Source organism: Berghia stephanieae, chromosome 13, assembly GCF_034508935.2.
Source record: "Berghia stephanieae isolate SIO BIC M18660-M18661 chromosome 13, UCSD_Bste_1.3, whole genome shotgun sequence".
Taxonomy (NCBI): Eukaryota; Metazoa; Mollusca; class Gastropoda; order Nudibranchia; family Aeolidiidae; genus Berghia; species Berghia stephanieae.
In genome coordinates, this window is record NC_088372.1 from 1,666,728 (window position 1) to 1,692,552 (window position 25,825).

Sequence of the window (25,825 nt, forward strand, 5' to 3'; positions counted from 1 at the left end):
ATAAGTGGCTACGTGACAGAATGTAGAACGAAAAGTATTCACTAATTAGAAATTAATTCGAGGGAAGGCTATAAAAGGAAAGACGATCTAATATTAGAAGGTAAAGTTTATCTAAGCCTACGAAATATAACTGGAGTGAGATGAATTCAGTTCTTAATAAAATAAAATTTAATAAGATAATTGTGAACAATCTTTACTGTGACACCCCCCACCCACGTTTAAAATATACTCTTTAACCATTATGGGAAAGTTAGATTTTACAAACGGAAGTAAATTTACTATCATGATACTCTAGCATTAATCCATTGTTATGATTTGTGCTACAATTAAATTATTTATTAACTAGACATGGAAATGTTTATATTAACGTAGGTATATGAATGGGTGACAATAACAATGAAAGATTGTGATTACAAATCATTGTGATGAACAACATGATGGCAATGTGATTACAAATCATTGTGATAAACAATAGTGATGGCAATGAAGCATGATTTAAGTCGATGATATGAAGATAATTTACTGAATGAAATGAATGAAAATGTAAATGGAATATTGACATTTCAATTATTAATCATAAATGAGTGAAAATTCATAACAATGATAGATAAAGAGAAGATTTCCCAAATCATGAATGGGTATGGTATATATATCCAAACAATACTCAATGTTACATTAAGTTGGGTCATCATGTTTACAAATAAAATTATCTAATTTGTGCGTTCTGATTTGGCATAATTTGCGAGGTAACTAACAGTATGCATGGGAGGTTAAGTTATACCCTTCTCACGTCATTACACTAATCGAGAAAGTAGGTCGGCGTGAATATTTTCACAACCTGGTATGTGAGAGATACTGAAAGTGTAATTTTGCAAAAATAGACTCCACCTTAGTACTCTACTATTATTCATTTTGTTATTTCTTATGTACGTGAGTGGTTTATGGTCCGTTTCGACCACAAACTCTTTTAGTTTTAGCAGTAGATATCTGCTGAATGTCTTTAAAGCAAAGACGATGGCCAGTCCTTCACGCTCTATTACAGAGTATCGTGATTCTCTGTCCAATAATTTTCTGCTTGCATATAAGCAAGGCATTAGAGTTCCCTCATGTTCCTATAATAGTACACCTGCGATGCCCTTATCAGACGCGTCAGTTCTTACAACGAATTCTTTTGATATGTCGGGTAATTTAAGAATTGGTTCTGAACAGAGTTAGACCTATCAGCTTTTATAATAAGTGGCTACGTGACAGAATGTAGAACGAAAAGTATTCACTAATTAGAAATTAATTCGAGGGAAGGCTATAAAAGGAAAGACGATCTAATATTAGAAGGTAAAGTTTATCTAAGCCTACCGAAATATAACTGGAGTGAGATGAATTCAGTTCTTAATAAAATAAAATTTAATAAGATAATTGTGAACAATCTTTACTGTGACAATAACAAGACGGGATAGATATATCGTACCGTTGCGTATATCGTAACACATGCGGGATAAATATCTAGGGGAAGTAATTGTGAACAACAGTTATTAAAAGTTGGAAATTTCCACGGTTATATCCCCTGTCGATCTGGTTACGAAGAATCACAAATTGGCTAACTATGCTTCCTAACCCCCAATCCTATATAATTTTTTTTTAAAAAGAATCAATTGAGCGGGGGAGAAGTGGCCGAAGGGATAAGGCATTGCACTGTGATCCGGAAGGTCACGGGTTCGAGTCCCGCTACAGGCTCTTTCGTTTTTATTCCTTGGGCAAGATTATTAACCCCCAAATTTGCTCACTTGGACGACGTGGGTGATTCCTGTTGACATCAGATATCTTGTTTGATGAAATATCTATAGTCCTTCGTAGTATGCCTAGGCGACGATATCTCTTATGATGTCGTGGCGGAAGTGCATAAACAAACCAATAGATTAAGTAGAATGAAGACAGTCTATATAAACTACGGAAATCTGTGGGCTATAAGGACCAAAGCTTCATATGGGACACCGTGGTTCAGTGGTACGGTCTTTGCTTCCTACCCAAAGGAACCGAGTTCGATCATCTGTGATGTATCACCTTGAGCAAGGTCACATTACCTAGTTCACTTTTCGGCGCTGCACTGCAGCTGACGCCTGGGTTATTTTACTCTTCCCTTGGAAAAGACTCTAAAGGCAAATTTCCCAATGAGGATGAATAAAAGGAATTTTTGTTGTTGTTATTTTTTCTTGTTTTTAATATAATTTTATTCCTAACTCCCAATTCTATTTTTTATAGAACAGATTGAGCAGAATGAACATATTTCTATGAACATTTAAGACCTAAAAATCTTACAATTATAACTGATATTACGTACTTAAATTGGAGAGCCCAGTGATACAAATATCTATGTCGCAAACAGTAAATTATTATTTTTATATTTTTTTTACAAAATGGAGAAAAAAAAAGGTTGGCTTAGCCTAGAGAAGGATATAGATTGACTCAGCTCTTTGTTATTGTTTTTGACCAGCCATTTTTATGAGTAGTTCTCACTAAATTCTATTAATCAGACTATAACGGTTTAAAGTTGCACAGAGTTTTATTTTGTGTTGGTACATTATATCCGACTGACAGATATTTTGAGCATTTTGGCTAAACGCAAAGAATCAATAGAAAGAATACATAAAATATAATATTGTAGTATTGAGACAGGGGACTTAGGATTTATTTATCATGAAAAAATTGGTGGATGAACTAAGAAGATTGTTTATGGAAGTGGTTAACTGAAAAATCATAAAAATGAAACTTAAGTTGTTTTTATTTGTTTTTGTTTTGTTTTTTGTTGTTGTTTGTTTGTTTGTTTGTTTGTTTGCTGTTATTTTTGTTTGCTTTTTTTTTTATTTTGGGGGGGGGGGGGTTCTTTTCTTATATATATATATATATACATATATATATATATATATATATATATATATATATATATATATATATATATGTATATATATATATATATAGAAAAGAACCCCCCCCCCCCAAAATAAAAAAAAAAGCAAACAAAAATAACAGCAAACAAACAAACAAACAAACAAACAACAACAAAAAACAAAACAAAAACAAATAAAAACAACTTAGTTTCATTTTTATGATTTTTCAGTTAACCACTTCCATAAACAATCTTCTTAGTTCATCCACCAATTTTTTCATGATAAATAAATCCTAAGTCCCTGTCTCAATACTACATTATTATATTTTATGTATTCTTTCTATTGATTCTTTGCGTTTAGCCAAAATGCTCAAAATATCTGTCAGTCGGATATAATGTACCAACACAAAATAAAACTCTGTGCAACTTTAAACGTTATAGTTGATTAATAGAATTTTAGTGAGAACTACTCATAAAATGGCTGGTCAAAAACAGTAACAAAGAGCTGAGTCAATCTATATCCTTCTCTAGGCTAAGCCAAGCTTTTTTTTTTCTCCATTTTGTAAAAAAAATATAAAAATAATAATTTACTGTTTGCGACATAGATATTTGTATCACTGGGCTCTCCAATTTAAGTACGTAATATCAGTTATAATTGTAAGATTTTTAGGTCTTAAATGTTCATAGAAATATGTTCATTCTGCTCAATCTGTTCTATAAAAAATAGAATTGGGAGTTAGGAATAAAATTATATTAAAAACAAGAAAAAAATAACAACAACAAAAATTCCTTTTATTCATCTCATTGGGAAATTTGCCTTTAGAGTCTTTTCCAAGGGAAGAGTAAAATAACCCAGGCGTCAGCTGCAGTGCAGCGCCGAAAAGTGAACTAGGTAATGTGACCTTGCTCAAGGTGATACATCACAGATGATCGAACTCGGTTCCTTTGGGTAGGAAGCAAAGACCGTACCACTGAACCACGGTGTCCCATATGAAGCTTTGGTCCTTATAGCCCACAGATTTCCGTAGTTTATATAGACTGTCTTCATTCTACTTAATCTATTGGTTTGTTTATGCACTTCCGCCACGACATCATAAGAGATATCGTCGCCTAGGCATACTACGAAGGACTATAGATATTTCATCAAACAAGATATCTGATGTCAACAGGAATCACCCACGTCGTCCAAGTGAGCAAATTTGGGGGTTAATAATCTTGCCCAAGGAATAAAAACGAAAGAGCCTGTAGCGGGACTCGAACCCGTGACCTTCCGGATCACAGTGCAATGCCATATCCCTTCGGCCACTTCTCCCCGCTCAATTGATTCTTTTTTAAAAAAAAATTATATAGGATTGGGGGTTAGGAAGCATAGTTAGCCAATTTGTGATTCTTCGTAACCAGATCGACAGGGGATATTAACCGTGGAAATTTCCAACTTTTAATAACTGTTGTTCACAATTACTTCCCTAGATATTTATCCCGCATGTGTTACGATATACGCAACGGTACGATATATCTATCCCGTCTTGTTATTGTCACAGTAAGATTGTTCACAATTATCTTATTAATTTTATTTTATTAAGAACTGAATTCATCTCACTCCAGTTATATTTCGGTAGGCTTAGATAACTTTACCTTCTAATATTAGATCGTCTTTCCTTTTATAGCCTTCCCTCGAATTAATTTCTAATTAGTGAATACTTTTCGTTCTACATTCTGTCACGTAGCCACTTATTATAAAAGCTGATAGGTCTAACTCTGTTCAGAACCAATTCTTAAATTACCCGACATATCAAAAGAATTCGTTGTAAGAACTGACGCGTCTGATAAGGGCATCGCAGGTGTACTATTATAGGAACATGAGGGAACTCTAATGCCTTGCTTATATGCAAGCAGAAAATTATTGGACAGAGAATCACGATACTCTGTAATAGAGCGTGAAGGACTGGCCATCGTCTTTGCTTTAAAGACATTCAGCAGATATCTACTGCTAAAAACTAAAAGAGTTTGTGGTCGAAACGGACCATAAACCACTCACGTACATAGAAATAACAAATGAATAATAGTAGAGTACTAAGGTGGAGTCTATTTTTGCAAAATTACACTTTCAGTATCTCTCACATACCAGGTTGTGAAAATATTCACGCCGACCTACTTTCTCGATTAGTGTAATGACGTGAGAAGGGTATAACTTAACCTCCCATGCATACTGTTAGTTACCTCGCAAATTATGCCAAATCAGAACGCACAAATTAGATAATTTTATTTGTAAACATGATGACCCAACTTAATGTAACATTGAGTATTGTTTGGATATATATACCATACCCATTCATGATTTGGGAAATCTTCTCTTTATCTATCATTGTTATGAATTTTCACTCATTTATGATTTAATAATTGAAATGTCAATATTCCATTTACATTTTCATTCATTTCATTCAGTAAATTATCTTCATATCATCGACTTAAATCATGCTTCATTGCCATCACTATTGTTTTATCACAATGATTTGTAATCACATTGCCATCATGTTGTTCATCACAATGATTTGTAATCACAATCTTTCATTGTTATTGTCACCCATTCATATACCTACGTTAATATAAACATTTCCATGTCTAGTTAATAAATAATTTAATTGTAGCACAAATCATAACAATGGATTAATGCTAGAGTATCATGATAGTAAATTTACTTCCGTTTGTAAAATCTAACTTTCCCATAATGGTTAAAGAGTATATTTTAAACGTGGGTGGGGGGGGTGTCACAGTAAAGATTGTTCACAATTATCTTATTAAATTTTATTTTATTAAGAACTGATTCATCTCACTCCAGTTATATTTCGGTAGGCTTAGATAAACTTTACCTTCTATTATATTAGATCGTCTTTCCTTTTATAGCCTTCCCTCGAATTAATTCTAATTAGTGAATACTTTTCGTTCTACATTCTGTCACGTAGCCACTTATTATAAAAGCTGATAGGTCTAACATTTGACACTCACTTTCTCTCCACAATCTATGCCGGACGGCCAGTCACTCTATTCCTATATATATATTGTAAGATTTTTATCTTTTGGGACTTTGTAGATATTATATCTACACCATTAAGACGCCGGAGCTTTTAACTTTGATTGTTAATCTTCAATGATCAAACCAAGCCCGCTGTACTACACTATAACCTCTTACCAATTGCCTGGAAGTGGAATTTTACGAGTCCAATCCTGTTATCAGAGGAATAGATCATCCAAGCCATCAACTGCCTGGAAACGTAAACTTACGAACCTGAGATATTATCATAAGTTACGTAAAATATTCATATCTCTATTTGTAACTGCCACGATCACTGTTTATCTCTTGTAATTAAATTTCATCATTATTTTTATTTCATTGTAAACAAATCGTTAATTGTTTTTCATTTATAGTAACTAGTAAATTCTGGGGCCTCATTCTACATATATCTTTATGCATAGTCGAGTAGCTCTTTACTCACTTGAGACCATGACATTTTGGAGGGGACACATATAAAGAATTGAATTTATTTAGTTACTTATATCTATTTCATCTAACTTTAAAGTTTAAATTGTAAAACTCTTAATTGCCCCACTTGATCATATTTTAATTGAACTCCCTATTTACAGGATTAATTTTTTTTCTTTTTCATTTCTTCATTTAAATGGAATAGCAATTTATCCATTCATTCTTTCATTCAAATTGAATAGCATTTTATTTATTCATTCCTTCATTCATTTATTCATTTATATAATTATTCATTCATTCATTCATTCATCCATTCATTCGTTTATTCACTCATTTATCCAATCATTCATACATTTATTCCTCCCTTCATTCTTTCATTCATACATTATCCATTCATTCATTCATCTATTCACTCAGTTTTTCATTCATTCATTCATTCCTTGTCCACTTTGTTATTATATCACTCATTTCATTTTGTTGTTTGCCTCATTCATGAATTGTTTTCAATATGTTTACATTCCATAACGATTCATTCACCTGTCATCCAATCATTCAGTGTTGTGAACACATTTTGTAACTATTGTAAATCTTACGATATTTTATTGTTTTGTATTTCAGACATCACTGTTAAACACTCTTCAATGCCTAATTACAATTGTTGAACAACCATTGAACAAGAGAGAGGTCCCAGCCAACGAACTGAGTTGGTAAATATATCCTTCATTATTCTCTTTTACATGAGTTGGGCATCACATAGTAACTATAGACATCGTGATTTGTTTTGCATAGTGATTTGTTTTAAATGCATTTTTGGCATATTACTGTTACGAAAACCACTTATATATTATGTTCTGAAAAGTGAGTCTTTAAAAACTAAATAATAATAAAAGGAGTCTACTAGCGTCGTGTTATATTTAGTGATAGATAACTTGGGATTATTTTGGCATCCTATTATTGTTATCACACTCTAGTATATTAGCGTCATTGCGAATAATTGTACACAAACTAACGACGAGTCACACACATTGGTGATAAATTTTTCGTAATAACATAGTTTAGAGTACACGCGATTGACACATTGTTATTGACACAAGTCATAATAACTCCGCATTGTATTGACACATTGCTTTATAAGATATAACGATAAAAGGCATCAAATTCAACATACATAATAAGTTGAAATAAGAGAGAGAGATTTCTAAAAATAGAACAGTTCATTCCAGTAAGTGTAAATAAATAAACGGTCAGTAACAGTATCCTGTCAATATAATATATATAAAATATCGTAACTAATTTATTGCAACATGGAAGCATATAAAAGATACTTAAGTCTCGCAAAGGACTTAGAAATACCCCAGGAAAGAATATTTTCATGGTGCGAAGAGAAAGTAAAAGAAGAAAAAGAACATGAAGAAGAATTCGTAGAGAAAAATGAAGAAAGAATTCGTAGAGAGAAAATGAAGAAAGAATTCGTAAAGAAGAAAAAGAACACGAAGAAAGAATTCGTAGAGAAGAAAATGAAGAAAGAATTCGTAGAGAAGAAAAAGAACACGAAGAAAGAATTCGTAGAGAAGAAAATGAAGAAAGAATACGTAGAGAAGAACGAGAAGAAAGAGTCCAAGAAAGGGAACTAAAAAGACAAATAGCTTTAGCAGAAGAAGAAACCAAAAGGACCAAATGATGCTGGAAATTGAAAAAACAAAAACCGGTCATGAAAGAAAACATAATAATAGTGATGAATTTTTCGTGAAACTTCCACGCATGCCAACATACGATGAACGCTCAGACTGTTTAGAATCCTTCTTACACCGATTCGAAGTTCAGGCTAAAGGTTATCGTTGGCCAGAAAGCAAATGGGCCACAGCCTTGATTAACTGCTTATCTGGAGAACCGCTAAAAGTTTTCTATACCTTAACAACTGAAGATGCAGATGATTATGGTAAAATTAAGACGCTCTACTAAAAAGATTTAGATTAACAGAAGATGGTTACCAGGAAAGGTTTCACACTGCAAAACCGGAAAGTGGAGAAGACTTTAATACATTCGTGAACCGAATTACTCAATTTCTAAATCGGTGGCTTGAGTTGGCAAACGTAAAACAAGACGACTTTGCAGGCCTTTACTATCTCACGCTGAAGAATCGAATCTATCAAGCTTGCAACCCAGATTTAGTCGCATTCTTTAAAGAGAGAAAGCCAGAAAACTTGGACAAATTAAAAATCTACGCAGAAAACTTTAACAGCGCACATCCATTGACACCCCTTAGCAGAACATTGAAGGAACCATACTACGCTGCTGCTGCTCAGAGTCAGGTACACCTAAAGTTCAGTACTCAAATAGAACGAGCGATCAATCACTCGGAACACGCAAGTGAAACAGGATGACCATAGTAACAAACCATGGAACAAACAATTCAATAGAGACCATAGCCGACCTATCAAAACAAAACAAGAAATAGCACTGACAATAATACTGAGTATAGAAAACCAACAAACCTATAATTAAATGTCAATATTGTGGAATGAAAGGCCACAGCAGACAAATGTTACAAAATCGTGGGATATCCAAAAGAAACTGCAAATGCATCACTCCAAACAGGTGTAAACAATCAGACACGAGTAATGTCAGGAGAAAATATAAATGTGTATTGCGTGAAAGGTATGTCACTTTTAACACAAACTCACAAATCAGGATCGCTATTTTTTTGTGAAGGCAAAGCTAATGGAACTGATTGCAAAATATTGAGAGACACAGGATGCAGTACAGTAGGAATAAAAGCATCTTTGATCAATGACGAAGACAAAACTGGAAAAAACGGTACAATGCATCACATTCAGTGGCACAGTCGAAACCTTTGAAACAGCTAATGTGTACATAGAAACCCATACTATACAGGAATAGTGGAATGCTGTATACTTCCAACCCCGTCGCTGATGTTATTGTTGGCAATATAAAAGGTCTTAAAGACAACCCAACAGATGTAAAAGAATGGTCATTAACCCAAGAAACAGCTTGTCTAGCAGAAAACAAGAAGATGACTAAGACAACAGAGAAGCCAATGACTATTTCTCTAGAACCACAACAATTTGACAGGAACACGTTCATTGAAGAACAGAAAAAGGACCGACTTTAACTTCATATTTCAATATCGCAAACAAAGGGACGAAATCAAAAGTTGAATACATCATTGAAAAAGATATTCTGTTCAGGTTGCATAGGAAAAGAAACAAAATAGCTAAACAACTGGTCACGCCGAGTATTTACAGAAACAAAATCCTTGGAATAGCGCACGATTCAATAACTTCTGGACATCTTGGGAGCTCTTCCACATTGAAGAGAATATCCGAGAATTTCACATGGCCTGGAATTACTAAAGACGTCCGAGAATATGTGAAATCGTGTGACACATGCCAAAGAAGAGTCGCAAAAGGCAGAATACCGAGATTGCCATTAGAGACAACCCCAGTTATTGAAAAAGTTTTTCAAAAAGTTGCAATTGACATTATAGGCCCTTTAACAAAATCAGATAGAAACCATACACACATACTAACACCAGTCGATTACGCAACCAGGTGGCCAGAAGCGATAGCATTGAAATCAACTACATCGGATCACATAGCTGAAGCATTGATGACAATTTTTACTAGAATAGGCATACCAAATGAGATACTGTCGGACAATGGACCCCAATTTACATCACATATGATGCATGAAACCATGAAACTCATGGGAATCCAACACTCATTCACAACTCCCTACCACCCCCAAGCAAATGGTCTTTGTGAAAGATTTAATGGCACTCTAAAGAATATGTTAAGAAAAGTGTCAGCAGAAAAACCAGATGATTGGGACAGATACTTACCAGCAATCCTATTTGCATATAGAGAAATACCCAAGAATCTACAGGCTACTCCCCATTTGAGTTGATGTATGGACGATCACTCGCGGCCCGATCAATATAGTAGCCGACATTTGTAAAGGGAATGAGGAGGGCAATAACGAAATTATGTTTGCTTACGAATATGTAAGAAACCTGAAAGACAGAATAGAGGATACATGTAAGCTAGCACAGGAATCCGTCACTAAAAAAGCAGAGAAATACAAGGAATACTCCGATAGAAAAAGCAAGTCAAGAAAATTTGAGATTGGTGACAAAGTACTAATACTCTTACCCGATGACTCGAGTAAGCTTTTAGCTACATGGAAAGGACCATTCAAAATAACAGCAGTAAAATCTAATGTTAATTACGAGATTAAAATTAACAACACAACAAAGACATTCCATGCAAATATGCTAAAAAAGTATTTTGATAGAGACACAGTGTCGCAACCTATGTTTACTAATATCGAAGCTTCAAATGCAGGATCAATCATACCGTTGGTCATGGGACACAGACACCCGAGACAGAAAAACAAACAAAAATCGCACAATTGCAACCACCTAAGACAAAAAAAGAAGTACGCAAAGTACTTGGGCTCCTAAATTTTTACAGGAAATACATTTACAACTTGCGCACATCGCGACACCGCTAACAAATCTGACAAAGAATGGGTCACCGAACAAAATTGTTTGGACAGAAGTGTGTCAGAATAGCTTTAACCAATTAAAGGCATTACTCTGTTCAGAACCAATTCTTAAATTACCCGACATATCAAAAGAATTTCGTTGTAAGAACTGACGCGTCTGATAAGGGCATCGCAGGTGTACTATTACAGGAACATGAGGGAACTCTAATGCCTTGCTTATACGCAAGCAGAAAATTATTGGACAGAGAATCACGATACTCTGTAATAGAGCGTGAAGGACTGGCCATCGTCTTTGCTTTAAAGACATTCAGCAGATATCTACTGCTAAAGAGTTTGTGGTCGAAACGGACCATAAACCACTCACGTACATAAGAAATAACAAAATGAATAATAGTAGAGTACTAAGGTGGAGTCTATTTTTGCAAAATTACACTTTCAGTATCTCTCACATACCAGGTTGTGAAAATATTCACGCCGACCTACTTTCTCGATTAGTGTAATGACGTGAGAAGGGTATAACTTAACCTCCCATGCATACTGTTAGTTACCTCGCAAATTATGCCAAATCAGAACGCACAAATTCGATAATTTTATTTGTAAACATGATGACCCAACTTAATGTAACATTGAGTATTGTTTGGATATATATACCATACCATTCATGATTTGGGAAATCTTCTCTTTATCTATCATTGTTATGAATTTTCACTCATTTATGATTAATAATTGAAATGTCAATATTCCATTTACATTTTCATTCATTTCATTCAGTAAATTACCTTCATATCATCGACTTAAATCATGCTTCATTGCCATCACTATTGTTTATCACAATGATTTGTAATCACATTGCCATCATGTTGTTCATCACAATGATTTGTAATCACAATCTTTCATTGTTATTGTCACCCATTCATATACTACGTTATATAAACATTTCCATGTCTAGTTAATAAATAATTTAATTGTAGCACAAATCATAACAATGGATTAATGCTAGAGTATCATGATAGTAAATTTACTTCCGTTTGTAAAATCTAACTTTCCCATAATGGTTAAAGAGTATATTTTAAACGTGGGTGGGGGGTGTCACAGTAAAGATTGTTCACAATTATCTTATTAAATTTTATTTTATTAAGAACTGAATTCATCTTACTCCAGTTATATTTCGGTAGGCTTAGATAAACTTTACCTTCTAATATTAGATCGTCTTTCCTTTTATAGCCTTCCTCGAATTAATTTCTAATTAGTGAATACTTTTCGTTCTACATTCTGTCACGTAGCCACTTATTATAAAAGCTGATAGGTCTAACATTTGACACTCACTTTCTCTCCACAATCTATGCCGGACGGCCAGTCACTCTATTCCTATATATATATTGTAAGATTTTTATCTTTTGGGACTTTGTAGATATTATATCTACACCATTAAGACGCCGGAGCTTTTAACTTTGATTGTATAATCTTCAATGATCAAACCCAAGCCGCTGTACTACACTATAACCTCTTACCAATTGCCTGGAAGTGGAATTTTACGAGTCCAATCCTGTTATCAGAGGAATAGATCATCCAGCCCATCAACTGCCTGGAAACGTAAACTTACGAACCTGAGATATTATCATAAGTTACGTAAAATATTCATATCTCTATTTGTAACTGCCACGATCACTGTTTATCTCTTTTAATTAAATTTCATCATTATTTTTATTTCATTGTAAACAAATCGTTAATTGTTTTTCATTTATAGTAACTAGTAAATTCTGGGGCCTCATTCTACATATATCTTTATGCATAGTCGAGTAGCTCTTTACTCACTTGAGACATGACATTTTGGAGGGGACACATATAAAGAATTGAATTTATTTAGTTACTTATATCTATTTCATCTAACTTTAAAGTTTAAATTGTAAAACTCTTAATTGCCCCACTTGATCATATTTTAATTGAACTCCCTATTTACAGGATTAATTTTTTTTCTTTTTCATTTCTTCATTTAAATGGAATAGCAATTTATCCATTCATTCTTTCATTCAAATTGAATAGCATTTTATTTATTCATTCCTTCATTCATTTATTCATTTATAAATTATTCATTCATTCATTCATTCATCATTCATTCGATTATTCATCATTTATCCAATCATTCATACATTTATTTCCTCCTTCATTCTTTCATTCATACATTATCCATTCATTCATTCATCTATTCACTCAGTTTTTCATTCATTCATTCATTCCTTGTCCACTTTGTTATTATATCACTCATTTCATTTTGTTGTTTGCCTCATTCATGAATTGTTTTCAATATGTTTACATTCCATAACGATTCATTCACCTGTCATCCAATCATTCAGTGTTGTGAACACATTTTGTAACTATTGTAAATCTTACGATATTTTATTGTTTTGTATTTCAGACATCACTGTTAAACACTCTTCAATGCCTAATTACAATTGTTGAACAACCATTGAACAAGAGAGAGGTCCCAGCACGAACTGAGTTGGTAAATATATCCTTCATTATTCTCTTTTACATGAGTTGGGCATCACATAGTAACTATAGACATCGTGATTTGTTTTGCATAGTGATTTGTTTTAAATGCATTTTTGGCATATTACTGTTACAAAAACCCACTTATTATATTATTGGTTCTGAAAAGTGGGGGTCTTAAAAACTAAATAATAATAAAAGGAGTCTACTGGGCCGTCGTGTTATATTTAGTGATAGATTAATTTGGGATTATTTTGGCTTTCCTATTATTGTTATCACACTCTAGTATATTAGCGTATTGCAAATTTAATTGTACACAAACTAACGACGAGTCACACACATTGGTGATAATTTTTCGTAAAAATTTAGTTTAGAGTACACGCGATTGACACTTGTTATTGACAAAGTCATAATACTCCGCATTGTATTGACACATTGCTTTATAAGATATAACGATAAAAGGCATCAAATTCAACATACTTTAATAAGTTGAAATAAGAGAGAGAAGATTTCTAAAAATAGAACAGTTCTTTCCCAGTAAGTGTAAATAAATAAAACGGTCAGTAACAGTATCCTGTCAATTAATATATATAAAATATCGTAACTAATTTATTGCAACATGGAAGCATATAAAAGATACTTAAGTCGCAAAGGACTTAGAAATACCCAGGAAAGAATATTTTCATGGTGCGAAGTGAAAGTAAAAGAAGAAAAAGAACATGAAGAAAGAATTCGTAGAGAAGAAATGAAAAAAAGAATTCGTAGAGAAGAAATAAGATTAACGAAGAAAAGAACAGAAAAAGATTCGTAGAAGAAATGAAGAAAGATTCGTAGAGAAGAAAAAAGAAAAAAAATGAAGAAGAAAAAAAAATACGTAGAGAAGAACGAGAGAAAGAGTCAAGAAAGGGAAACTAAAAGACAAATAGCTTTAGCAGAAGAAGAAACAAAGGCCCCAAATGATGCTGGAAATTGAAAAAACAAAACCGGTCATGAAAGAAAACATAATAATAGTGATGAATTTTTCGTGAAACTTCCACGCATGCCAACATACGATGAACGCTCAGACTGTTTAGAATCTTCTTACACCGATTCGAAGTTCAGGCTAAAGGTTATCGTTGGCCAGAAAGCAAATGGGCCACAGCCTTGATTAACTGCTTATCTGGAGAACCGCTAAAGTTTTCTATACCTTAACAACTGAAGATGCAGTTTGATTATGGTAAATTAAAGACGCTTACTAAAAGATTTAGATTAACAGAAGATGGTTACCGGAAAGGTTTCACACTGCAAAACCGGAAAGTGGAGAAGACTTTAATACATTCGTGAACCGAATTACTCAATTTCTAAATCGGTGGCTTGAGTTGGCAAACGTAAAAACAAGACGACTTTGCAGGCCTTTACTATCTCACGCTGAAGAATCGAATCTATCAAGCTTGCAACCCAGTTTTAGTCGCATTCTTTAAAAGAGAAAGCCAGAAAACTTGGACAAATTAAAATCTACGCAGAAAACTTTAACAGCGCATCCATTGACACCCTTAGCAGAACTTTTGAAGGAACCATACTACGCTGCTGTGCTCAGAGTCAGGTACACCTAAAGTTCAGTACTCAAATAGAACGAGCGGATCAATCATCGGAACACGCAAGTGAAACAGGATGACCATAGTAACAAAACCATGAACAAACATTCAATAGAGACCATAGCCGACCCTTATCAAAACAAAACAAGAAATGCACTGACAATAATACTGAGTATAAGAAACCAACAAACTATAATTAAATGTCAATATTGGGTTTGGAATGAAAGGCCACCACAGCAGACAAATGTTACAAAATCGTGGGATATCAAAAGAAACTGCAAATGCATCACCCAAACAGTGTAAACAATCAGACAACGAGTAATGTCAGAGAGAAAATATAAATGTGTATTGCGTGAAAGGTATGTCACTTTTAACACAAACTCACAAATCAGGATCGCTATTTTTTTTTTGAAGGCAAAGCTAATGGAACTGATTGCAAAATATTGAGAGACACAGGATGCAGTACAGTAGGAATAAAAGCATCTTTGATCAATGACGAAGACAAAACTGGAAAAACGGTACAATGCATCACATTCAGTGGCACAGTCGAAACCTTTGAAACAGCTAAGTGTACATAGAAACCCCATACTATACAGGAATAGTGGAATGCTGTATACTTCCCAACCCCGTCGCTGATGTTATTGTTGGCAATATAAAAGGTTTAAAGACAACCAACAGATGTAAAGAATGGTCATTTAACCAAGAAACAGCTTGTCTAGCAGAAACAAGAAAAGATGACTAAGACAACAGAGAAGCCAATGATATTTCTCTTGAACCACAACAATTTGACAGGAACACGTTCATTGAAGAACAGAAAAGGACCCGACTTTAACTTCATATTTCAATATCGCAAACAAAGGGGCGAAATCAAAAGTTGAATACATCATTGAAAAAGATATTCTGTTTAGGTTACATAGGAAAAGAAACAAAATAGTAAAAAAACTGGTCACGCCGAGTATTTACAGAAACAAAATCCTTGGAATAGCGCACGATTCAATAACTTCTGGACATTTGGGAGCTCTTCCACATTGAAGAGAATATCCCAGAATTTCACATGGCCTGGAATTACTAAAGACGTCCGAGAATATGTGAAATCTTGTGACACATGCCAAAGAAGAGTCGCAAAAGGCAGAATACCGAGATTGCCATTAGAGACAACCCCCGTTATTGAAAAAGTTTTTCAAAAAGTTGCAATTGACATTATAGGCCCTTTAACAAAATAGATAGAAACCATACACACATACTAACACTAGTCGATTACGCAACCAGGTGGCCAGAAGCGATAGCATTGAATCAACTATCGAATCACATAGCTGAAGCATTGATGACAATTTTTACTAGAATAGGCATACCCAAATGAGATACTGTCGGACAATGGACCCCAATTTACATCACATATGATGCATGAAACCATGAAACTCATGGGAATCCAACACTCATTCACAATCCCTCCCCCCAAGCAAATGGTCTTTGTGTAAAGATTTAATGGCACTTAAAGAATATGTTAAGAAAAGTGTCAGCAGAAAACCAGATGATTGGGACAGATACTTACCAGCAATCCTATTTGCATATAGAGAAATACCCCAAGAATCTACAGGCTACTCCCCATTTGAGTTGATGTATGGACGATCACCTCGCGGCCCGATCAATATAGTAGCCGACATTTGTAAAGGGAATGAGGAGGACAATAACGAAATTATGTTTGCTTACGAATATGTAAGAAACCTGAAAGCAGAATAGAGGATACATGTAAGCTAGCACAGGAATCCGTCACTAAAAAGCAGAGAAATACAAGGAATACTCCGATCGAAAAAGCAAATCAAGAAATTTGAGATTGGTGACAAAGTACTAATACTCTTACCCCATGACTCGAGTAAACTTTTAGCTACATGGAAAGGACATTCAAAATAACAGCAGTAAAATCTAATGTTAATTACGAGATTAAAATTAACAACACAAAAGACATTCCCTGCAAATATGCTAAAAAAGTATTTTGATAGAGACACAGTGTCGCACTATGTTTATAAATCGAAGTTCAAATGAGATTAATCATACCGTTGGTAAGGGATGACACCAACTTAATGTAACATTGAGTATTGTTTGGATATATATACCATACCCATTCATGATTTGGGAAATCTTCTCTTTATCTATTATTGTTATGAATTTTCACTCATTTATGATTAATAATTGAAATGTCAATATTTCATTTACATTTTCATTCATTTCATTTAGTAAATTACCTTCATATCATCGACTTAAATCATGCTTCATTGCCATCACTATTGTTTATCACAATGATTTGTAATCACATTGCCATCATGTTGTTCATCATAATGATTTGTAATCACAATCTTTCATTGTTATTGTCACCCATTCATATACCTACGTTAATATAAACATTTCCATGTCTAGTTAATAATTAATTTAATTGTAGCACAAATCATAACAATGGATTAATGCTAGAGTATCATGATAGTAAATTTACTTCCGTTTGTAAAATCTATCTTTCCCATAATGGTTAAAGAGTATATTTTAAACGTGGGTGGGGGGTGTCACAGTAAAGATTGTTCACAATTATCTTATTAAATTTTATTTTATTAAAAACTGAATTCATCTCACTCCAGTTATATATCGGTAGGCTTAGATAAACTTTACCTTCTAATATTAGATCGTCTTTCCTTTTATAGCCTTCCCTCGAATTAATTTCTAATTAGTGAATACTATTCGTTCTACATTCTGTCACGTAGCCACTTATTATAAAAGCTGATAGGTCTAACACTCTACACTCACTTTCTCTCCACAATCTATGCCGGACGGCCAGTCACTCTATTCCTATATATATATTGTAAGATTTTTATCTTTTGGGACTTTGTAGATATTATATCTACACCATTAAGACGCCGGAGCTTTTAACTTTGATTGTATAATCTTCAAGGATCAAACTCAAGCCCGCTGTACTACACTATAACCTCTTACCAATTGCCTGGAAGTGGAATTTTACGAGTCCAATCCTATTATCAGAGGAATAGATCATCCAAGCCCATCAACTGCCTGGAAACGTAAACTTACGAACCTGACATATTATCATAAGTTACGTAAAATATTCATATCTCTATTTGTAACTGCCACGATCACTGTTTATCTCTTTTAATTAAATTTCATCATTATTTTTATTTCATTGTAAACAAATCGTTAATTGTTTTTCATTTATAGTAACTAGTAAATTCTGGGGCCTCATTCTACATATATCTTTATGCATAGTCGAGTAGCTCTTTACTCACTTGAGACCATGACAGGTGGGGTCTTTTGACCTCCCGTGGTGGGCAGGGGGTCACTTGATGTGACTACTTTTCCCTCCACATATATTTTCTGAGTTGCTTTCTGTATCTGTCTTAGAATGGGGTAACTGTTTCTATCAGCGTAATATTACATTCAGTTCAAGGAAAATAGTCAACTCTATAGAACTGATTTCCTTCAATAACAAATGCCTCTGCAAGATTTTGAAAATTTGATGGGGCAAGACCACCTCTCCAACATAGAAATATGAAGAAGGTCAAACCAAAACCCATATAGACCCAAATGAGGAGGATTTATAATTCAGAAAAGTGAGCGGAGCAAGTACTTATGTTGATAATAACAAGAAATGAAGTGAGTAGGAAAATTGCCAGAAGACAACCGAGAATAAAAACTGAAATGCTGGCCAACTAACTTCGCGGCGTTTGCGTGTGTTGAACCCGTGACCTCAAGAAGTCGGGGAGAGAAGGCTCTGATAAAACTACGGTTTGAAACGACTTTTTAGGGGGTCGTGGATAGCTCATACGGTAGAGTCACGATCTCCCCCGGCCAGGCGGAGTTGTCGTACCATTAAGGTCGCGGGCTCGAGCCCCCGTCTCCGCCGCGAAGTTTTTATTTTAAATCAGGGGCTGGAAATTGAGATGGGTCGGTCATACACTTGGAAGACACGGGGGCCATATCAATGAGTGGACTACCCAAGGGACACGAAAGGTTGGGCGTCCAAAACAGACATGGAGATGCTCACAGTCAGAAGAAACGAAAATGCCAGGCTTCACATGGGAGGCTACCACGAAGGTGACCATGGACAGAAGCAGATGGCGGACGCTCGTAGGGGCCCTGTGTTCCACAAGGAGTGGAGCCAAGGACTGAAGAAGATAGCGGACGCTCGTAGAGGCCCTGTGTTCCGAAACGAGTGAAGCCAAGGACAAAAGCTGATGGCGGACGCTCGTAGAGGCCATATGTTCCAAACGGAGTGGAGCCAAGGACAGAAGCAGATGGCGGACGCTCGTAGAGGCCCTGTGTTCCGAAACGAGTAAAGCCAAGGACAAAAGCTGATGGCGGACGCTCGTAGATGCCATATGTTCCACAAGGAGTGGAGCCAAGGACAGAAGCTGATGGCGGACGCTCGTAGAGGCCATATGTTCCACAAGGAACGAAGAGGATTGTCATTGATAGTGCTGGTTTGGGTGATGATATTTGTATCCTTGTACATCATCTCTCTGTTAAGTACTGATAGTTATACATTTTTTGAACATATCTTGTATGAATTGAGTGTGTTCTTCTTAGTGGGATCTTATTGCTGGTTTCTGGGTGGGACTTACAGATGATCTTGAGCTTTTATATAGCGCAATATTAACTAAACGTGCCCAAAGCCCTTTACAAAGGGTCCCTAATCCACAGCATCAGGGAAGATGTAGGACGAGACATGACGCCTGTTAGGCGATATTACATTTTTTTTCTCCACAGAGACAACTCTGTTGATGACCAGATACCGATTTTACACCTGAGTACGGTGAGAGAATGTGAGTAAAGAGCCAAGGATTCAACTATGCGCCGAGCACGGCTCGAACTCAGGACATTCCGATCCGAAAGCGAGTGTCATACCACTAGACCACATTGCCACTCGAATCAAGTACATTGAATGTATGGTCTTGGAAATACTCCTTCAGAGCCATTGAGAGGTCGGCTCAGTGGCGTCGCGTGCTTACAGTATAAGGTGGTGCCAGAATCAGAAGAAAATGACTTAAAACATGCTATAATATTTGTAAATACAAAAGAAAGAAAAAAATATATAGAAAAGACTTACTCAAATAAGTAAGCGGCGGTATATACCATTTCTTCGTTTTATTTATTTTTTAATGCTGTAATCCATTTCTACAAGATGGAAACGGTGCCAGGCACCAAATCAACCAATATAACCACGCCCCTGGGTCGGCTCATTTATTACAGAAGAAAACAGCAAATTAGAAAGATGGAAAAAGCACTCCCAGAAAATCGTAACAAACCAGACCCTGGCATCTTCCCCGACATTAACGAAATATGTAGACCAAATTGCAGAGAAAGCACAAGCAGCAGCAGGTCAAAAAGACAAGAAAACAGTCTACATGATATTCAAGACCAAGACACTTCGAGGAGACAGAGGTACTAACCAAGATGTACCCCTGAAGACTGAGGATGGCTCATTGATTACAGAAGAAAACAGCAAATTAGAAAGATGGAAAGAGCACGTCCAGAAAATCCTAACAAACCAGACCCTGGCATCTTCCCCGACATAAACCAGGCAGATGATTTACATCACCTCCCAAAACTAAAAATTATACATTTGACTGTTTCCCTCCCAGCAAAGGACTTCGGCAAGGGCCGCTGTGACAAAACCAAGTAACCCAGTTCCGTGACGATGACAGAAAGCATCTCAGTAAACAGAAAACGTATAAGGGGACAGAAGACACATGAAGCGACCGCGTGCCCACCATGGGAAATGAAAATACCCCACCTACAACACACACACACACACACACACACACACACACACAAACAAATAACGAACAATCCCAATTTTGTACGGAGTATATAATACGTTTTATTATCTAAAGGCATTTTAAAAGTATGCAACCGATAGGAAGACTAGATAGAGCGTTAAAAAATTGCACAGGAAACGTGACTTCTCACCTCTGAACGGTATGACGACGGGATGATTAAGATGTTGAATCTTGAATTTATTGCCTGATATCTCATAATTGTGTTGAGTTTGTACGGTCTATTAAAATACTTTAAAAAATTGAGCTTTTATTTAGCGCAATATCCACTAAACGTGCTCAAAGCGCTTTACAATGGGTCCTTGGTCAACAACAACATTTAACATGTAGGACGGGACATAACGCCTGTTAGGCAATATTACAATTTTTCGGACAAAGACAACGCTGTTAACGGCCAGGTACTCAATTTACACCTGAGTACGGTGAGAGAATGTGAGTAAAGAGCCTTTTCCAAGGACTCAACTATGCGCCGAGCGTGAGGCTCGAACCCAGGACCTTCTGATCCGAAAGCGAGTGTCATAACACTAGACTACATAGCCGCAGAAGAGAATGACTATCATATTTTAGAGTGCTGACCAAATTAGCTTTAATTCGACTTTTTAGCGTCTGTTCCATCCCAACATAACACCGTTTGGAGACGATTGGTCACAAATATGGCACCCACCGTCTCAAAACGGTATTATTATATTTAGACTAGAAAAATAGACGCCGTCAGTCCGAAACCAGAATATCAATAATTACACAGAGTATGTATTCAATCCCCCGAAAAGTGGTTCTTCACTCCCAATGTGATTGGAACCAGCTTTTTGACATCACGAATCACACGTTTGTTCCATATTCAATTTTAGACTTCTAAGAGACTTTTAACATGATATACCGCTTTGAGGCGATGGGAACACATAATATTTGGAGAAGACACTTAAAGCACTAGATATAATCGTATGCATAGTAAAGGTGCTCGAGATATAAGTCAAATGCACATTAATTTTTTTCCCATTTAGTAACTTGTGAAAATGCATCGATTTTAACATCATTGTACATGTATAAATGCTGTGCGTTCAGCTATAATACTTACAACATAACGTACAAACACACAAAACAATGTGTAGCCTAAATCTACTCGCAAAGCATATAGACTGCGATTGACATTCTTAAGAGAACCGTTCACAAGATTTAGGAATATTATATTATCTCCCTTACTCAAATTCTTATAATATACATTCAAAACAACAAATAAGACAAGACATAACGGGGAGATAACTTACAAGGTTAAAAACATCATTCCAAAAACTATAATTATAGATTTGAATGTTTCCATCCCAGCCAAGGGAAAGGACAAAACCAAGTAATCGCATTCCAAGACAAAGACACAAGGCAAGTTGGAAAACAGATAAAATATAATATGGGTATAGAAGGCACAGTAAGTGGCCCCCCTCCATGCCCACCTCATGGGAGAATAACTGTTTGAAGAATCACACATTAAACGAAACTTAAGCTCACAGCCACAATGTATAAATTACATAAGTTTACTCTACAGTTTTCACACATTTCAATCATCTCAATAATTTCAGACAACTGGGTGAATGTATTTGAACCCTAATTCAGTCCCTTGATGGGTAAAACAATGATATCTGACAGGTCCGAAACACACGGGACGACACACTGTTCTCATGAGTTGTGTGATTGGGGTCATTCGTCCACTCGTTGAAGCCAACAAAGGCCTTAGAAATATAAAGAGCTGAACAACTGTGTATGAAAGGTGTCAGATAAAGCAAGAAAGAAAAATACACCTTTCATACCTACTTGTTCAGTTCTTTATCTTACACCGATGCCTGCTCCTGAATTTTTAAATTTGATAACTCCTAAGAAATATATTTTGCGCCCAATTTGTTCTTATAATAGTTTAAACAGTGTCGGATACATCCAAGGGACATAATTGGTGACAAACGCATTTTCGTAATAGTATAGAATTTTGACACTAACTACATCCATAAGTGAAAATAAAATTATATCAGAACGGCACACGGCACTTAATAGGACTAGTGTGTAGTGTATAATTGTTATAATTTGTTGATAAAGAACTAAGTTGAAAACAACAATGTAGATCTAATACGCTTGGGTTTGTGTCCAGCCAAAACAATACACACAATTAGAGTTTAAAAATACAGCCCAACCTTTTAAATAAAAAGGAACTTGAATATATTGTTTTTATTGATCTTTTATATAGCACTAAATGTGCTCAAATCGCTTTATAAGGGGTCTCTGGCCAACAGCAACATTTAACATTTAGGACGGGACATGACGCCTGTTAGGCGATACTACAATTTTTCGGACAGAGACAACGCTGTTAACGGGCAGGTACTCATTTTACACCCGACTGCGGTGAGAGAATGTGAGTAAAGAGGCTTCTCCAAGGATTCAACTATGCGCCGATGTAGGCTCGAACCCAGACCTTCCAATCCAAAAGCAGATTTATTACAACTAGACCACATAGCCGGACATATTATTTCAAAACAACAATGAAAAATTATTTGAAACTCTTAAAATCACACATTAAAATACGCTAGATTAGTTTAGTAGTGACTATAATAGTGAGTAGAAAAATGCTAGAGGATAATGGAGAATACAAATTTCTTGTATTGGAGGCTCGAACCCACGACCTTACTGATACGCCTGGCAATGAGAAAGACACAATAAAGTCGACGCAATCCATTATTCCTAAAACGGAGTACCTTTCCTGAGTCCCTCTCCCGAATTCTTGAGGTCATGGGTTCAAAACAGTAATAGTGACTGCAAACTCACATGACTTTATAAAAAGATTTAATATAAGCCATTTTGGGAGGTTTCAAGTCAGTAGTAGTGACTGCAAACTCACATGACTGTATAAAAAGATTTAATATAAGCCATTTTGGGAGGTTTCAAGCCAGTAGTAGTGACTGCAAACTCACATGACTGTATAAAAAGATTTAATATAAGCCATTTTGGGAGGTTTCAAGCCAGTAGTAGTGACTGCAAACTCAAATGACTTTAAAGAAAGCTGTAATAAAAGCCATTTTGGGATTAATAATGAATTAAAATTCAAGCGAGTTTTCAAAAAGGTAAAAATTAGCTATTTTGAAATTATGCATATATTGAATATATATTAATTAATGAAACATTCACACGGTTTGTAGTAAAAAAATAAAAGCTACACAATCAAGCGATTTGGGGTGTAATAATAACCAGTGCAATTTCACATGAATTGTAAATTAAACGTGGTAAATGCTAATTTCAGCTTAATAATGCAAATAAACATAACAATTTATTAAGCTTAATTGAATTCATGAAATCGGGCTGTGAATGATGAATACAATTTCAAGATTCATAAAATGATTGAAATTCACATGTCTTTTTAAAAAGAAAAAGCTAATTTCAGAAAATATAATTCCGACAAGAAGGTTTTATTATTAGTAAGCTAATACATATATAATTTATTGAGCTACATATTTGCACGTAAAATAATATAAAGGTATAACGGAAGCACCTGTAAAAAAATGTATGATCTGTATAAAGAAAATATAAATAATAAGGAATAAACCTTCAACCTCATCACAAGAAAAGTTCAAAATCAAAATTGATTTCATTAAGAAAACAGTTAAAAATCAAAATTGATTTCTTTATGAAAACAGTTCAAAATAATAATTGATTTCATTAAGAAAACAGTTCAAAATAGGAATTGTATACACGATAAAAAAAGTAACTTTTTTTCACAAAACTACTTATAAGATAACATTGTTTTCATTACAGGTAAGAATATGGAGTAAAGTTTAAGTGACAAAAAGCAATTGATTTTGACGTAAAATTTAAATTAAATAAATTTAAAAAACGGCAAATTTGATGTCGTGAAGTCAAATTTCTTGAAATTATATGTGACCGAAAGGCTCTATTGGGTATTATGTCGGTGGAATCAATGTGTTGTAAATTGAATCCGGTATTTTAGCGATGTAAACAATGTGCTGTATATTGAATCCGGTATTTTAGCGATGTAAACAGTGTGCTGTATATTGAATCCGGTATTTTAGCGATGTAAACAGTGTGCTGTATATTGAATCCGGATTTTGGCCATGTAAACAGTTTGCGGAATAAGATAAGATAAGATAAGATATACTTTATCTATCCTGAATGGAAATTATCATAATGTTACACATCATTCATCGTTATATTGGCACAGATTTATACACTGTTATGAACTAATTGATAAAAATACGAAGTAAATTAAAAACAAAATAAACATCAAAAATAATAAAATATTCATAAAATATACAACAGTTAAAAGCAATGCTATAAAAATCGGACATAAAAATAAAATAGAGTTGTAATAATGGATTTGTAACGTAAAAATGATTTTGAAAATATATTGGGAAGGATTGCACACATAGCCAACACAAGTTTATAAAATGTAAAAATAAAGCATGGTATATGAATGTATAAATAAATAATAAATAATGTAGATATAGCACCATGTAAACATGCATAAAAAAATAGATTTTCAAGCGATTATAGTATATTTCAAAGTTCATGTAATAAAAATAATCCTAAAGATTTGTATTGTTGATGGTAAAAATGAATTAAAATATATTTGTCATTTGGTTTTCTTGTGTATTAGTCTGTTACTCCTGTGGCTTATTTTGATCCCGTTGTACAGAGGGTGGGACTGATCTCTTTGAATGTTGTTAATCTTAACATTAGCAATATCTTTGTGAAAATCTTCAAAATTGTTACATCCATCGGTGTAAACAATGTGTTGTAAACTGACTCCATGCCAAAATGATGAGAAAATGTGTTTTTCTTTTTGATTTACCTAAAATTAGAATGCTCAATCATTCTTTTAGTCAGTTATTTTTGGTTTATTTTTTATTATTTATCGAACCCCCCCCCCCCCCCCCAAAAAAAGTATCTTCTCCAGTTTTTCCAACTTGCATAGTAATTGGTATTTTTGTGATGAATCCTAAAATAACAGCCTGTTGACAATCTTTTTCAGAACAAAAGAAAATTATTT

General features: G+C 34.7%; 1 protein-coding gene across 1 annotated transcript in view; it reads right to left on the reverse strand.

The window, feature by feature from the left end:
• Window positions 1-20,806: 20,806 nt before the first annotated feature.
• Window positions 20,807-25,825, reverse strand: part of LOC144958540 (uncharacterized) — a 19,957-nt gene continuing 14,938 nt past the window's right edge. Inside the window, exon 4 of the mRNA XM_078890586.1 lies at window positions 20,807-25,825. This exon is cut by the window's right edge and continues 286 nt beyond it. The gene's annotated coding sequence lies outside the window, so the exon portion shown is untranslated.